Below are 18679 nucleotides of genomic sequence, written 5' to 3' on the forward strand. Positions count from 1 at the left end.
TCTTCCTGGATTGGGATCAACACCTTGGGTATGAGAGGATCCCGAGGCTTGACCCGCTTCTTTACCACTCGAGTCCTGATGGGTTTCATATTCCTTCTTAACTGAAAATAATAAGGTGAATAACAACAAAAAAGGGTGAGCCAAAAATTGCTAAACAAGTCCGCAAAATATAAGCGGTGTTAAATCATTTTAAATGAACCCGTAATCCCGGGTATATCTGCAAAGATATAACCCCACGAGAATAGAAAGAAGGCCATTACTGGCGAGTACAAATGAACTAAACTGGACACAAGTTCGCATCTATATTCTGCTGATCAGTCAGAATATAATGCAGATCTATATCTCACTATATAGATCCAGTCGGGTACCCAGGCACTACGGCCCGTGTCGAGGCACCAGTCAAATCCCGGTCCTCAGGATTAAGACACACTCAATCCCAAAAATATCATTATCCAGTCCATTGCTTAGCAACCGGAACAATCGGTATGCTTTGATATATTCTAAACACCAGAACATATCAATCTCAATGCATCATCAACGGGATATGAATCAGAAATCCAAAGAAACGGAGAAATCAAGGATCGATATGAAATATGAACAAAGGAATAGCAAGTGTATATCAGTGATTAAGAACAAGAATCAAAAGAGTGCAAATGTAATAAGCATTTGAATAAATATCACTATTCTAAAAGTAGAATAAGGGAAAAACTTGCCTTCTGCGCGACTCACTGCAATTAGATCACTTTCGTCATCACCTTGGACTAATATCGACTCAACTTGCCTGGTTGGCTTAGCTTCTGTTAGCAAAATAGACTGATTAAGTCATTTCGTACTTCAATTGCATCTTGAATCGACTTCACACCGTTCCTAACATCTATCCATGCGCTTATGACTGACTCATGTATTATTTATTAGCAAATAAGACTCAATTAACCATGTAATATACATAAGCACATAAGCACATAACCATGTTTTTATAGTTAAAATAATTTTTAGAACCAAAATCGACTCGCTGATCGCTCAACTGATCGTTATCTGACTCGTTTCCCATTTTTCCGGAATTTTTCGGACTCGACTCGGCACGCATTTCGATTGATAATCAAACAAGTAACAAAATAAACTAATTTCTAGAAGAAATTAAGCTTTGATATTATTTTTAATGAAAAGAATTCATTTTTCTGAGTCAACAGGCTTTCGTTTCACTCGAATCGGACTAACGGTTGAATTATTATCAATTAAACACAGATAATTCCAATTTTTATTCACTATAAATAATTATTACTAATTTTTAAAACTCAAAAATAATTTTTAAATCATTATTTAAGAAAAATCAGAATTAAAAATAATTTTTCTATAATTTTTGGAATTAAAATGAATTTATTATGATTTATTGAAAATTATTTGATTAATTATCAAAATAATTAATCATTTTAAATAATTAATAAATAGTTAATAAATAATAAATAAATAATAAATAATTAAGAAAATAATTTAATCTAATTTTTAGAAAATAATTCAGAATTATTTATAATATAAATCAATTAAATAAATAATTAATTAATCAATTTATAAAATAAATAAATCTGATTTTCAAAATAAAAATAAAATTAAAAATTAAAAATTCATAAACATATGTCAGAAAACAATCCCTAACAAAATCAGATCAAACCCGGGTTGCAAATCGGGTTGCAAATCGGGTTGCAACCGGGTCACCAAGAACATCCCGGGTCGGGGATGAACTCACCGGAAAATTTCCAGATTCCGGTGGGTTTCCTGGACTCCGACGTCTCAATTCCTGGCCAAACGGACACCGTTTGGTACCGTTTTTTGATCCCAAAACATTCCAAATTACTCCCCCAGTCTGTTTCAGGCCAAAATCGACCAGAAACATCCCTGCAACAATTTCTCCGATCAAAATCGACTTCAATTCCGGCCAAAAACCCATCTTTCGATTCTGTAAACCAAACTCAACGTTCTATAGTGGAAATTAAAGCTATGAACACACACAATCAAAGCCCTAAACTTTCAGGAACCAAAAATTCACAGAAATCATCGAGTTGTGTTTTGAAAATCTGACATAAACCCTAGAAATCGTGAATCACTATACAGACATCGTTCGTTCAATTAAACACCATGAATCAACTGTAAATCATCTAACAAAGCTATATCAATCATCAAATCATCAAAATAACCCTAGAATCAAAAAGTCCTAATTCGAGCATAAACCCTAGAAATCGAAAATCAAAATCAAGGCATTAAAACATGAAATTGATGCAAGAAACAGAAAGAACGGATCAAAACCTTCGATTTGAGTACTTGAATCACACGATTTGATGCAGAAATCAGCTGGAAATCAAGGTTCGATTCTCGACCCGATTCTGGAAATCCCAACCCGGTTTTAAAGAAATTTCTGATTTTTAATTATTAATTATGATTAATTAAATAAAAATTAGGCTATTTATAGTAGTAAAATTAATACTCCTAATTAAAATTAAGGCCCTAATTCTACACTTTTTAAAATTAATAAGCCCCTAATTTTGTAATTTTTGGGTATTAAAATTTAATTTATAAATATTTTATATATACAATATATATGCCAAAATTTCCCAAAAATTGTGAATATTGCAAAAATGCAAAGAAATAATATAAATGAAAGTCCTATAATTTTATAAAAATAAAAATATAATTTTTGTGGGGGTTTTAACACCCAATGGGACCCGAAAAAAATCATTTTTCGTAAAACGAGAAAATTTATAAAATATCCAGATGTTCAGAATATTGCGATTGAAAAAGCCGTTTGATGAAAAATAAGGCCCATTATTTCATTTGAAATACTGGCTTTAAAATCATTGTTTGGGTCGTAAAATGTTTGAAATGAAAGCGATGAATGCAAAATAAAACATTTGAAAAATACCTTAAAAATACAGAAATGACACGGAATGCACGTAACAAGTAACAACTAGATTTCAACAGATAATCACACGTAATGACATATTAATACATATATTTTATTATCAATATGATATAATACAACGTAAATTTCCCGGTCGTTACAGATGATCTCACTCCACTTACTCAAGTCACTTAGTTATGCTAAACTAGCCAAAACTCTTAATATCGTCCTCATAACTCGAAGTGCCTTTTCTAAACCATCAAGTTATTATCGACCCTGACTTAGGCCTTACACTCTACTGACCTCATACTATCTTACAACTATGGTGTTCAACCTAGGCCTCACTCATAAGTGCTCTAAAACTAAAGGTTAAGTGATTTTGCTCATTATAGTGATTTCAGGGTGACACCAATGGGTTTATGAGTACAATTGACACACTTACATTCAAGTTTACCTCTCAAACTTCTACACTAGAATCTTCTGACCATGAGGCAACTCTCAAACTTGATGTGGCTCAATGGCCTAGCTTAGGCCTACCTGGGCCTAAGCTTAAAGTCCAATGTTCCCCTATTTTCTGGACAAAAAAGTGTCATGTTTTGCACTAACTTATGACACATGATTCTAACTCAATTCCTATAAACTATGGCTGGAAAAATTCCTCTGACACTCCCTCTAACTAGGGCTAACCAAGTCCTAGTGAGGGCCTACCCATGACATGGTCAAAACTCCTCATTTCTAAGTTGCAACAAAACTGTCCCCTGCTGGACAGATTCTAAATTTTGGTGTGTGCACCTCACTAAATGGTTGGGTTTCTATAATTTGTGACTTCTAGACTCAATTATACCCCAAGTTTTAACTCCCCGTGGTTTGGGCCTAATAATGCCTAAGAAATGCCCATTCAAAATCAACACAAAACTCACATGCAAATCTGGAAAAAATTTCAGGATTCTATCCTAGCCTTTCCACCTTAACTCCCACTTTAAAACCACGAATTAAATCTCAACCAAGGAAAATTTAATACTATAAGATTCTAAACTAAGGCCTCAACCAATAATGGAGATTATACATGCCCTATAGTACCAACATGCAAAATAAAACTTAACATACAACTCAAGATGATCACTAAATCAAGTTCGACTAAACAAGAGGGTTATTAGCTCATAAATTTGACTTAAAATACTTAACTACTTCAAAAGATCATGCACACTACCTTTTAACAACTAAGATCAAGCATAATATCAAGGAAAAAAATCGTTTTAAGCACATATAAGGTCGAATTTAACACAAACTAAGCATGCATGTACATTTTCGAAAAGAAGAGCATATATAACATGATTATACTTGAAAATAATGCCCTATCTCTAACATGCAAAGTAGAATATGACTTTACAACTAAATATCAGAAGCATGCAAAGGTTTTAAAAGAGTTTTATTCATGGAAACACTTAGTTTATGCACATAAAAAGTATATCTCATAGAGAACTCTTTAATCCACAAGAATTAAGAGTTTCTCTTTGGAGATCACATCAAATCAAGACATGCAAGCATTAAACTTCATCTCCTAAGCATGGAACTTCTTGTAAAGTGTATATTATATGAATGGGTAATGGAATTACAGTAGAATGGCAAGGATTTGATGAAGAAAACTTGAAGGGAATGGGGGAAGGGGCTTCGCCGAATGAAGAAAAAGAGAGGGGGAGGAGAGAAAATTTGAGAGTGAAAGTGATGAGCTTGAGTGGAGTGTGGTTTTGGGTTAACTCATCTCATTATGGTTCATCATGCACTAATTCAATAGTGGAATTTGGAATGTACTAAAGTGCCCTTCTCCAATAACCAAGCAAAAGTGCATGCAAGGGTAGTTTAGTCTTTTGGTGGATAAAAGAAGGTTATTGGGGTATGAATTGTCTCGTATGCCCTTTAAATTGAATTGGAGGGTATTTGCATGCATGGGAAACTAAGTAATTTGTAATTTATAAATCAACTAATTTATATAAAACAATTTTTATAAATATAAATGCACCTCCATAAATCACAAAATAAATATCATAAAATAGCTTATGATTTTAGAAATTTAATGATATAAAATTTGAAAGTTTATTGTTAAAAGATTTTTAAAATCGATTTTTCATATAAAATGAAGTACTTTTGATTATCATTTAAAAATACTAAATGATAAGATTTTCTTTTCAAAAAAAAATTGTATAAACTAATACATTAAACACTTAGTTTATAGGCACTCAATCATATAGATCATCCACATTTATAATTCCACACAATTTAAATTTTAATAATATACACACAATTATATATAGATAGGGTTTAGAAATACCGGTCGTAACAATAGTAATCCATAGTCCATGAGTTGGTTTCTCATCCATAACAACTGAGCACAGCAACTCCCAGCTGCAATATATTCAGCCTCAGCAGTTGAAGTAGAAATAGATTTCTACTTCTTACTGAACCATGAGACTAATCTGCCTCCCAGAAACTGACAGCTCCCAGAAGTACTCTTCCTGTCTATCTTGCAGCCAGCAAAGTCAGCGTCTGAATATCCACATAATTCAAAGTCAGCTTCCCTTGCATACCAGAGACCAAGTGGTACAGTACCTTTGAGGTATCTGAAGATTCTCTTTACTGCAATTAGATGTGGCTCCCTTGGATTTGCCTGAAATCTTGCACACAGACAGGTGGCAAACATAATGTCTGGCCTACTAGCCGTTAGGTACAAAAGAGAACCAATCATACCTCTGTAGTTTATGACATCAACTGTTGTACCTTCATGAGGATCAAGCTTTGTAGCAGTTGTCATAGGAGCAGTTGCAGCTATACTCTCTTGCATATTAAACCTTTTCATCATATTATTTGTGTACTTTGACTGATTAATGTGGATACCATTATTAGTCTGTTTAATTTGCAATTCCAAGAAGAAACTCATCTCTCCCATTATGCTCATTTGATATCTTGATTGAATCAACTTTGAGAACTTATCACACAGTTTTTGATTAGTTGATCCAAAAATGATATGATCCATATAAATTTGAACTAAAAGCAGATTTTTACCTTGATTCAGATAAAATAAAGTTTTATCTATTGTACCTCTTTTGAATCCACTTTCCATTAGAAACTGAGGAAGGGTCTCATATCATGCCCTAGGTGTTTGCTTTAGTCCATAAAGTGTTTTGTCAAGTCTATAAACATAATCAGGATGTTCAGGATCCACAAAACCTGGTGGCTGTTCAACATAGACTTCCTCTTCAAGTTCTCCATTGAGAAATGCACTCTTGACATCCATCTGAAACACTTTAAATTTCTTGTGTGCAGCATATGCCAAGAAAATTCTGATTGCTTCCAGTCTAGCAACATGAGCAAATGTTTCATCATAGTCAATGCCTTCATGTTGAGAATATCCTATATCCATCAATCTTGCCTTGTTTGTGATTATTGTTCTATCGGAATCAGTCTTATTTCTGAAGACCCATTTTGTGCCCACAATTGACATGTTCTTAGGTCTAGGCACCAGCTTCCAAACTTCATTTCTTTCGAACTCATTTAACTCTTCTTGCATAACTATGACCCAATCTGCATCCTAAAGTGCATCTTCTACTTTCTTTGGCTCTTCTTTTGAAATTAGATTGTGATACAAACATTTATTTTGAGTTGCACTCCTTGTCTTTACACCTTCATCAGGATTTCCAATGATTAGATCAGGAGTATGATCTTTAGTCCATTTTCTGGCACTAGGAAGTGTCCTTCTGGAGCTAGATGCTCCCCCTGAATTGTATGCCTCATCAAATGCATTTGAGGCTCCCCTTGAATCTGTGTTGTTATCTCCTAATGAAGTCTTGGGACTTGAATCATGTCTCTCTGATATTGAATCAGCATTGGATTCTGAATGACTAGATTGAGAAGAACGTTGAGTTGATTCTTCAGTGTTAGTATCATCAGTTGAACCTTGTTGTTGCTCCCCCTCAACAAGTGCAGATTCATTAGTACAATGATCATCTTCAAAATTTGAAGGAGTATCAGGATTTGGATCATCTGGATTTGACAGTTCATTAGAGTTTGATCCACATTCTAACAATGTATTTTCATTTGTAAAGATTAGACTGTCATAAGAGTCCTCTTCAAAACCAAGAATCTTCTTATCATCAAAAGATACATTTATGGAGATAACTACAGTATTTGTTCTCAGATTGAAAACCATGTATGCTCTTGATGGTGAATAACCAACAAAGATTCCTTTATCAACTTTTGATTTTAACTTCCCTAGCTGATCAGTATGAGTTCTCAAAACAAAGCACTTACATCCAAATACATGAAGATGTTTGGGACTGGGCTTCTTTTCTTTTAGCATCTGATAAGGAGTAACACCATGTATGTTTATCAGTGTGATATTTTGAGTATAACATATTGTGTTTACTGCTTCATCCCAGAAGTAAGTGGGTAGTTTTGCTTCTTCCGACAGAGTCCTGCCAGCTTCTATCAGGGTTCTGTTCTTTCTCTCAATAACACCATTTTATTGAGGTGTACCAGGAGCTAAGAATTGTTGTTCTATGCCTTTGTACTTGCAGACTTCCTCCATTTTTGAGTTCTTGAACTCAGTGCCATTATCACTTCTCACAATTTTCACTTTGTGAGTGGATCCATTCTCAATTTTCCTTACATGATCCAGAAGAATTTCTGGAGTTTCATCCTTCCTGTGTAGAATATAAACCCAAGTTTATCTGGTGATATCATCAACAATTACAAGTGTGTACCTTTTCTTGTTGATGGACATTATGTTTACTGGTCCAAAGAGATCCAAGTGTAACATATGATATGGCTTAGTAACAGAGAATTATGTGTTTCTTTTGAAGGATGCTCTTCTTTGCTTTGACTTTTGACACGCATCACAAAGACCATCAGATGGGTATAACATATTTGGTAATCCACTTACTAGCTCCTTCTTGGCAAGTTCATTGATTGAATTGAAGTTGAGATGTGAGAGCTTCTTATGCCAATTCCAACTTTCATCTACTTATGCCTTTGAGATAAGGCAAGTAGCTTCTTGCTCAAGACTTTCATGTAGCCTTGCTTTATACATATTTCCATGTCTATATCCCATCAAGACAATTTTCTTTCACTTGTTATGAACCACTTCACAGTGAGAGTCATAGAACACCACATGATAACCTCTGTCAGTGATTTGACTGATGCTTAGAAGATTATGCTTCAGTCCTTCTACCGGAGCTACATTCTCTATTCCTACATTTCCAATTATCAAGTTGCCATATCCCAGAGTGTGTCCTATATTTCCATCTCCATACGATACAACTGGGCTAGCCTTCTTCTCAAACTCTGACAGCTGGGATTTATTTCCATTCATATGTCTTGAACATTCACTATCCAAGACAAGAGTGTTTTTCTTGTTACCCTGCAGTCAGAAGAGCAATTAATTAGAAGGATTTTTAAGGACCCACACTTGTTGGGCCCTCTTATTGGACAACTTAAGCCTTTGCAATTCAGAAGTACTTCTGACAATTTTTCCTTTGTCAGGATTTGTCTTGTCAGAAATAGATTTAGTAGAAGTAGAATAATTGAGTACATAGGCAGTTTTATTAAATTTAGGTAAAGGTTCATAATAGTTGTGATACAGCTTATAATAAGAACTACAGGTGTAAATTGAATTCCAACTACTACCACAATGAAAACAAGGATTTTGTGGTTTATAAAATACTGATCTACCCCTAACATCAGACTCAGGAATAGTAGTTTTCATTTTCTTACTCCTCCTGCAATCAATAGAAAGATGATTAGTATTACACAGTTAAAACAAGTTTTTCTAGGAGCATTGGGAACAAACTTATAATTAGAATCCTTAGAAATACCTTGCTTACCATTTTTGTTCCTTTTAGGACTTTTAACTTGAGGTTTGTGAGTAACCTCGGATAATTTCTTTTTCAATTCTCTTTTAGAAAAAAGTCCTATATTCTTTTCTTTCTTAACAGTCTTAATGATTTCCTTGTTTTCCTTTCTTTGAGATTTATCACTTAATGACTTTTCTTTGGATGCTGATGTTGAACCCTTTTCAAAAGTAGATTTGGGTTCATCAGCTTCTGAAGAGATAAACTTTACAGGAGTCTTAAAGGTAGTTTTACTTTCAGTGTCAATATCCTTAATTCCATCTACATAACCAAGACATTCTTTCCAGTTTTTCTTAGAGATTATCTCATGAACCTTTTTGCCTGAATTAGTCCAGGATTTAAGGGTTTTCCTCTCATTCTCTATTTCATTCTCCAACATACTATACTTAGCTTCTAGTATCTTTACTGTATATTTAGCTTTCTCACATTCTTTCTGAACTTCAATCTGACTTACTAAGTAAGACTCCAACTGATCATTCCTAGAATTTAAGATTTCATTTTCAAATAACAGCATATTATTCTCCAAAGTCTTATTTTTAAAATACCATGTAGAGACTTAAGAATAGATTTCAGTTTATATATATCTTCAGTAACAAAAGAGAAGAAAGAAGTTGATACCTTATAATCAGAGGAAGCAGGAGCATCAAATCTAGCCATCAGTGCATAGAATGTTTCTTCATTTTCAGAATTAGTGTACTCCATCCAATCCTTGCTTATGTAATCAAGGCTTCGTTCTTCCCTTTGTCATGCATTGTCTTTTTGCACTCTGTAGCAAAGTGACCAGGTTCATCACAGTTGTAGCACTTAAGTTTTGACCTGTCAACTTTTCCAGCTTTAGAGTCCTTCCCTTCTCTTCTTCCAGATGACTTCCTTTCTCCTCCAGTGAACTTTTTCCTGAAGCTTCTATTCTTCTGAGACTTCCTGAATTGCATCCTCTTGAAGCCCTTAAATAGAAATGCAGCCATTTGTATGATATCAGAATTTGTCATGTTCTCATCAGTTTCAGAATCAGTATCATCATCAGGATTTGATGATGAATCATCAGTATCTGATTCTGGAAGATTGTTCTTTTTCCTTGCAGCTTTAACTGACCTTTCTTTTGAAGCTTTAGCATTCACTTTCAAAGCAACTGATTTTCCCTTGTTGCTTTTCCTCTCTTTTCTTTGCTGAACTTCCAGATCATGAGTTCTCAGCATGCCATAGACTTCATCCAGGGTGATTATTTCCAAATCATACTGATGTCGTATTATTGAAGTCTGAGTCTCATGTTCCTCAATCAAGGCTCTCAGAAACTTAGTGTTTGAATCCTCCTGATTATACACTTTTCCCACCAAAGATAGGTTGTTGAGAAGGGTGAGAAACCTGTCATAGATGTCAGTGAGGCTTTCATCAGGCTTGGCCTCAAAATGTTCATATTCTTGAATTAGAACATCCCTTCTGTTCTTTTTGATGGCCATGGTTCCTTGACATTGAGTTTCAAGAGCATCCCAGATCTCTTTGGCAGTCTTGTAGGCTATAACCCTATTTGACATCACAGAATCAAGACTGTTATGCAAATTGTTTCTTACCTTTGCATCTTTCAGTACAACTACTTTCTCTTCTGGTGTCCACTCACTCTTCTCCTTCAACGAATAGTGTTCAGCAACCGTAGGAGTTGCAGGCACCAGTTTTGTTGGCATGTAGGGTTCATTATTGATTACGGTGAGATAATCTGGATCTATAGCCTCCAGGTGCATGAGCATCTTCACCTTCCATGTAGGATATTCAGCCTTTTTCAGAATGGGGATTTTAATACTTGCATACTTGTTCAGAGACATGTTTAGATCGCTTTTGATTATAAATTTATCAGTTTGCTCTGATACCAATTGTTGCCCAGTAATGATACAATTGTTTAAGGGGGTTGGATTTAATTGTATAAACATTTTGAACAAGTATAAAAATATAACAGTTCTTTATATTTCTGATAAAAACTGTTATAAATTCTCTCAAAAAATACCGATGTTCTTGAGAGCTGTTAGGCCATACAATGCTCGAGTTAATCACTATGTGATGACCTAAACTGTGTTTATATAATACACAGCTACTACAAATCAGTATAGGATATGCATTATCAATTACTAACTGAAAATGATACATATCTTCAACTGAATACACAAAGTCCTATCACTCAGAACGAACAGATATCCATCCCTCAAATTAAGGAATAGACTTAATCTTCACAATAGACTATCTTCAGATGCTGATGTTCTGCGGATACTGATGATGCATCAAATCCTGATGGCACATCAAATCCTGAGCTCCTCCTGATCATTGATAATCAACATGTAACACTTAGCAATTGATCAAGCTCCGAATTCACTACAGATTCGACCAACTCTACTTTAAAGAACTCATCTTCATCAGTAGGGAATTTTATTACATTGAAGACATTAAAGGTAACATCCTGATCCTGGACCCTCATAGTAAGCTCACCCTTCTGCACATCGATCAGAGTTCGGCCAGTAGCTAAGAATGGTCTCCCCAAGATAATGGGAATCTTCTTATCTTCCTCAAAGTCCAGAATGACAAAATCAGCAGGGAAGATGAGTTTGTCCACCTTAACCAATACATCCTCCACTACACCTCACGGATAAGTGATGGATCAATTAGCCAGTTGTGAGGACATGTTTACAGGTTTTGGATCAGGAAAACCAAGTTTCTTGAAGACAGACAATGGCATCAGATTGATGCTAGCTCCCTAGTCACACAAGCACTTGTCAAAAGATAAGTTTCCAATAGTGCAAGGTATCGTGAAGCTTCCTGGATCTTTAAGTTTAGGAGGTAGTTTCTGTTGCAACACAAATTGCACTATTCCGTTAGAGCAACGGTTTCCAAATCCTTAAGTTTAAGCTTCTGAGAAAGAATACCCTTCATGAACTTAGCATAGCTCGGCATCTGTTCTAGAGCTTCCGTGAAAAGTATGTTAATGTGAAACTTCTTGAGAACCACCAGAAACTTAGCAAATTGCTTGTCGAACTTCTGCTTCTGAAGTCTTTTAGGATATGGAGGTGGAGGATATACTTGTTTGTCTCTTATATTCTGCTCAAGAGGAGTGTTTTCAACAACTTTCTTCTTCGGTTCCGCTTCGTCACCCTTCTGTACAATTGAATCAGCCAAAATTTCATTTTCTGAAATTGGGGAGGGGGCGGGCGTGCTCTCCTTCTGGAATTTTTTTTCAGATTTTGCATTTTGATGATTTGTAGGGCTAGCGACCTTTCCAGACCTCAAGGTGATTGCCTTCAATTGTTCTTTGACTTCCCTTTTACCTCGATTAACTTCTGTATCACTTGGAAGAATTCCTTATGGTCGGTTCAATAGGGTGTTAGCAATCTGCCCTATTTGATTCCCCAGAGTTTTGATTGAAACCATTTGGCTCTTGCACATAAGCCTTAACTCCTCCAATTCAGATTTTTCATTAGAAGATTGATCGGCACCTCCATGAGATTAATGTTGCATTCCATGTGGCTAAAATTGCTGCCTTGGTGCATATTGTTGTTAAAAATCAGGAGGATTGAATTACTTATTTCCAAACTGCTGGTATGGCTGTTGTAGCTGTTGCATACCACCCTGATTATTGCTCCAGCTGAAGTTAGGATGGTTGCGGTTGTTAGGATGATAAGTGGCAGGAACTGGTTGATGTGACCTCTGAAAGTTACTCACAAACTGAGTTGATTCACTAGATATAACACATTGCTCCATCGCATGCGAACCTGCATAAAGCTCACAAACACTACTTATCTGATGAACACCATAGTTGGTCAGAGAATCGACCTTCATAGTTAATGCCTTTAGCTGCGCAGTGATAGTCGTAGTTGTATCCACCTCCAGAATTCCTACTACCTTGCCTTGTGGTAGTCTCTGAGTTGGATTCTGATATTCATTAGCGGCCATCATCTCAATTAGCTCGTAAGCTCCCTCATAGCCTTTAGCCCATAAAGCTCCATCTGATGCTGCATCGAGCATAGGCCTTGACTGTGTTCCCAAACCATTATAAAAGCAATTTATCACCATCCAGTCAGGCATTCCATGATGATGACACTTCCAAAGCATCTCCTTGTAGTACTCCCAGGCTTCACATAGAGATTCAACTGATTGATGTGCAAATTGAGTAAGAGCATTCCTGATTGTAGTTGTTTTTGCCATAGGGAAGAATTTATTAAGAAATTTTTGAGCAAGATCCTCCCATGTCGCAATAGAACCTGGTGGTGGAGAGTGCAACCTGCTCTTAGATTTATCCCTTAGAGAGAATGGGAAAAGTCTCAGTTTCACAGCATCTTCAGAAACATTATTGAACTTGAAGGTATCGCAGATCTCGATGAAATCCCTAATGTGCATATTGGGATCTTCCGTTGGAGAACCCCCAAACTGGACTGAATTATGCACCATCTGAATTGTGCCAGGCTTGATCTCAAAGGTATTAGTTGCGATAGCTGGCCTGACAATGCTAGATTAAATGTCATTGATCTTTGGTTGAGAATAATCCATCAACGCTTTTGTTGTTGCTACTGGTTCTCCCTTTGTAATGATCACTTCTTCGAATTTTTTAACTTCTTCAAGAACTTCTTCTTCCAATTCTTCAACTTCCTTATCTTCTTCAATTATTTCCTTACGAGACTGAAAACGTTTTCGTATACACGCTCTCTAGAATACCTGAAACACAAAAAAGTAACCGTAGTGAGTAAAGTAATCTGAGTCAGTGAACTTTAACAACCACTGATGTCAAGCACATTTAACACTGAGTCCCCGGCAGCGGCGCCAAAAACTTGTTCACAATAAAACACAAGTGAAAATACACGCAAGCGTACGTGATCACAAGTAATATAAGATTTAAGTCAAGTTCGTTCCCACAGAGACTGGTTTAGGTTAAGTTCAGATTATGCACTTATGTAATAATGTATGATTATCGTTCACAACTAATACAAGTAACAAATTTGTGTTGATTAACTACTTAAGAGATTATCCTAGCATGCATTAACTAAGAGATTAAAAGTGGATTACTTAAATGAGAATAAAACATGAGATTCTAACTTCATTAAATACTTCGTTCAGAGTTTATGCCTTTAATCTTAGAATGTGATTGTGGTGATAACTAATCAGATAACACGAAATTAGTATACGCTATCTTTCGATATATGTATACCCTACTACTGAGTATCCACAATCAAGATAAAATCCAAATAGACACCAATTATGCTTAGAACCTATATGTCTATAGAATTTGAAAACATAACGGTGTAAGAACAAATTATCTATTATGATTACATAGGGCAGGTAAGATGGTTAAAATTACTCCACGAATCATGCATGACAAACATACATAAAACTATGCTAGCATGGAAAGTTCTAAACCTCTATATTCATTGTCGCTTCAATATAGATTAACAAACAATCTTAGATGTTAGCTACGCATCAAAGACAAATAAGCACAACCATACTAGGAAATCATAAATCACCATATACTAAAGATTTAAAACAATCAACTATTGAAATCCATAAATAAATCCGCTAGAACCCCATGACAATGATTAGTTCATGATCGAACACATCGTCACCATGGGTTCCAATGAAAACATGGTAATAAATAAGTTCAGAATACTACGAGATAATATAAAAGAACTAGGGTTTAGAACAATTCAAAAATAAGCATCCAAAAGTATCGCCTAAATTGAAGAATACAAAAGTATGAAACTAAATCTTCTTCTCCTTAGCCGTCTCGTGTGCTCTAGGTCTTCTTAATGTTCTCCCTGGATTCCATGTTTTTAAAAACGTCTTCTTATCTTTTTATATAAGCCCCCGGTTGACCTGGACTCTTCAATTAACCCAATCAAACTCAAATCAAGATTCTGCAACAAGTGTATGGCGCGGGCGCGCTCTACCTAGTGCGGGCGCGCTGTCTTACTGGATTAACTGGCGTGGGCGCGCCTGCTTTCTGTAGAAAGCTCTGCAGTTTCTTGTTTTGTGCTCTGACCTTCTCGCAAACTTCTGCAACTCCATTCCCTAATCTCTTATCAACATAAAATTATTTGAAAGCTCATTTCCACCTCCGACTAGTTCCCTGAAATGACTCAACACAAAACACATCAAAATTACCAAATACTTGAGTCCAAAACACCAACTTAAGCCGATATAAAGCGTTCCAAGTGGATATAAATTCCACTTATCAGTTGACATCAAGAGTTTTAATTAGTAAGACAATCAATCAATTATTGAATTATTGACCCCAAATTGGATTTTAAGAACATGTTGTGTACTTTCATTTGACTTAGAATATTTAAAATTTTCATATGTAAGTTTAACATTTTTTTATCAATTAATTTTCCATATCAGTTAAAGTGTCCTGTTTTTATCGATCTCTTAAACCAAAATTAATTCCCTATAGATTAATGTTCATATTGATTATAAAGCTAAAAAATTTACAGACTCGTAATGATTGAACACTGCAGGTTCCATTACAACTGACTCCTAGTACATCATTAACTTACAATAATATCGTTAGGACCGACAAAAAATATTATTATAGAGAGGTTATTCTTTAATAGAGGTTGCCTTATAAATTTTGAATTTCAAAAAGTAATTAAAAATATTTATTATTTATCTTGAATAGATGAATTTAAAAGATATATCATAATTTTTTAAGATAAATTATTTAACATAAAATCAAGAGTAATTAGCAGTTTGTACCCCACTTTTATTTTTATTTTTGCGATTTGGGTCTGCATTATTTTCTCTATCAACATGCACCCCAAAAAATTAATTTCGCTTCTATTTGCACCCCACTGACGACTTTCCATCCAAGATTACTGTTAACTTTAACGTAAACGGGGGTATTTCAGTAAATTACTAATTAAAACATAAGAAAATAAGAGTAATTGGCATTTTGTAACCCATTTCTTTAGGCATTTTTTCAATTCGGGTCTATATTATGTTTCCTTGCAAATTGCACCTTTAAATTTGATTTTTGTTTTGTTTTACACACCCCTAGACCGTTTTTAACTTTTATATCATGGGTAAAATCAGAAATTTCTGGTCTTCAAGAACAAATCGTCGAATCCTTCGATTTTCCAATCCAAAGCAATAAATAAATACATGAATCGATTGCAAATAACAAGCAAAAGTTATCTATAATATCAAATTTTATGAAAAATGCCCGGAAATCAAACCCCCAATTCGAAATAAGAATCTTAGAATCGAGTTTAATTTTTATTTTAGCATATATGGATTGGCATATTAAATATTCGATCCTGGATTCGATCCGATAAAAAAATCCAATTATAAATGGAGTGAATATTTAATAGGCTGATCCATATTCGCTAAAATAAAAAAAATAAACTTGATTCTAGGATTCTTATTTCGAACTGGGGGTTTGATTTTCGGGCATTTTTCATGACATTTGATATTACGAATAGCTTTTTCTTGTTATTTGCAAATGGGATTGAGCATTTGGTCAGTTCGGTCCAAAACTGAACTGAACCGAATAGACCGAAAAACCGAATTATCATTTTTTCTTGGACCGAACCAGACCGAAATTGTATTGTGGACACCGTACTGGATAGACCGAACAACCGAATTATCATTTTTTCTTGGACCGAACCAGACCAAAATTGTATTATGGATCGGACCGAACCGAACCGAATTATGGTTTTGGACCGAACGGGCCGAATTTTTTAAAAAAGATAAAATTGTATTAAAAATTTCAAACCAAAAATATGAAATCTAAAATATAATTAAAGTAAGGTGATATGTAGATTTCTAAAAGTGTATAAATATAATTACAAATTAAAAATTATGATTCTGATTTTTAAGATATATATAAAATATATAATATAAAATTATAGTATTTATGATTTGGTCTATTCGGTCCCGACCAAAATATTTTTTAAAAGAATCGGACCAAACCGAATTTTATTCCGGACTATTTGGTCTGGACCGAATAGAATGAACATCTGAAAAATCAGGACTGAATCGAATTGGATTAATACGGTTCGGTTCGGTTTTTCGGTTTCGGTTTGGTTTTGCTCAACCCTATTTGCAATCGATTCATGAATTTATTTGTTGGTTTGGACTGGGAAATCTAAGGATCCGATGATTTATTCTTGAAGACCAGAAATTTCCGATTTTACGCCTGATATTAAAGTTAAAAACGATTCAGGGGGTGCAAAACAAAGCAAAATTCATAGTTAAAGGTGCAACTTGCAAGGAAACATAATATAGACCCGAATTGAAAAATGTTCAAAGAAATGGGTTACAAAGTGCCAATTACTCTTATTTTCTTCTGTTTTAATTAGTAATTTACTGAAATGCCTCTGCTTCCGTTAAAGTTAACGGTTATCTTGGATGGAAAGTCGTTAATGGGGTGCAAATTGAAGCGAAATTAATTTTATGGAGTGTAAGTTGACAGAGAAAATAATGTAGACCTAAATCGCAAAAATAAAAATAAAAGTGGGTTACAACTGCCAATTACTCTAAAATCAAATATATGAATTTTCTGAAACAAATTGATAAGAAGGTGATCATACAGTGTTAATCAAAACGATATAGCATTGGAAAAATATTTTAAGTCATTTTTAATGTTTAATTATGTAAAAGACTATATTATATATTTCTTTATTTATCATACACACACATAAATATATATATATATATATGTATATAGACATACGTATATGTGTGTATATATAATGTTAAGCATTTTTATTCTTATATAAAGGAAAATTAATAACGGATGTACTTATAAAAAGTATAGAATATTACAATGTAGAGGTTATTCTTAATTATAACTAACCCAAGTTGGGACCGTAATTTTTTATATAATGACGAGGTTATTACTATATATAGTATTGTTCTACTGTACATTCACTAATTTTTTTTAATTTAAGTATCAGTTATCATCTTTAAGACATTCTTGAAATTCTAAGTAATTATCATCTTTACTAAATTTTAATCACACTCAAAATATTCTTGAATGAAATTTGGAATATAGATTTTTATTGACTTATTTTATGAAATACTAACTTATGAAGTATATCACAACACGAAATAACTAAAAACTTCAATGCATATTATATAATAAAATTTTAAGTTGTTTATTTCACAAAAAGTAATATTCAATAAAATAATCATCAATTTTTATTTAATAATTTCTGTAAAAATTATTTTTCTCAAATAAATAATATAAATAATCATGTTTCAAACACATAGAGAAAATATATTATTTTCTAAATTATTGGTCAATTTTACTTCCGTTATGCATACATACGATATGACCTAATCATGTAAATTTTAAACATGATATTTAACTTCTTATATATAAATACGAATGCATTCAGTTGATACACTAAACACATTATCATTTATATATTTCAAGATAAGAAAATTGAAATAATAGTATGATACTAATATAGAAATTTTTATTATATGTTAATATGTTTAGGTGTATATGTTTTGTTTTGTTATAATTAATACATACATTTTTTATAATGAATGATATGATCCTGAAAGATATATATTATAAAAAAATCATGACAAAATGTGTATACATGAAGTAAAAATAATTGTAATTACTGAAAGTAGAATATAACTAAAGAAAAACTGCCACTATAAAGAAAAATAGTTATATACATTGTAGATAATATATACAATCTGATGAAAGTAAATACTCCGTCTTTTTTCACCCAATCTTGACCTCTTATTCTCAAAATTTATATTCTAAACTCTCTTCTCTTTTTTGTATCCATGTTTCATTTCATCTTCATCTCTCCTCTTCTTTCAATAATTATAAATTTCTATTCTAAACTCTCTTCTCTTTTTTGTATCCATGTTTCATTTCATCTTCATCTCTCCTCTT

At 33.8% G+C, this 18679-nt stretch overlaps 1 non-coding gene across 1 annotated transcript; it reads left to right on the forward strand.

Moving 5' to 3' along the window:
- Positions 1–12856: 12856 nt before the first annotated feature.
- On the forward strand, positions 12857–12963 carry LOC141669135 (small nucleolar RNA R71). The gene has a single exon (XR_012553427.1). It is a non-coding gene; the product is annotated as a small nucleolar RNA R71 (small nucleolar RNA).
- The last annotated feature ends 5716 nt before the right edge of the window (positions 12964–18679 follow it).

The sequence above is a fragment of the Apium graveolens genome, chromosome 6 (genome assembly GCF_009905375.1).
Source record: "Apium graveolens cultivar Ventura chromosome 6, ASM990537v1, whole genome shotgun sequence".
Taxonomy (NCBI): Eukaryota; Viridiplantae; Streptophyta; class Magnoliopsida; order Apiales; family Apiaceae; genus Apium; species Apium graveolens.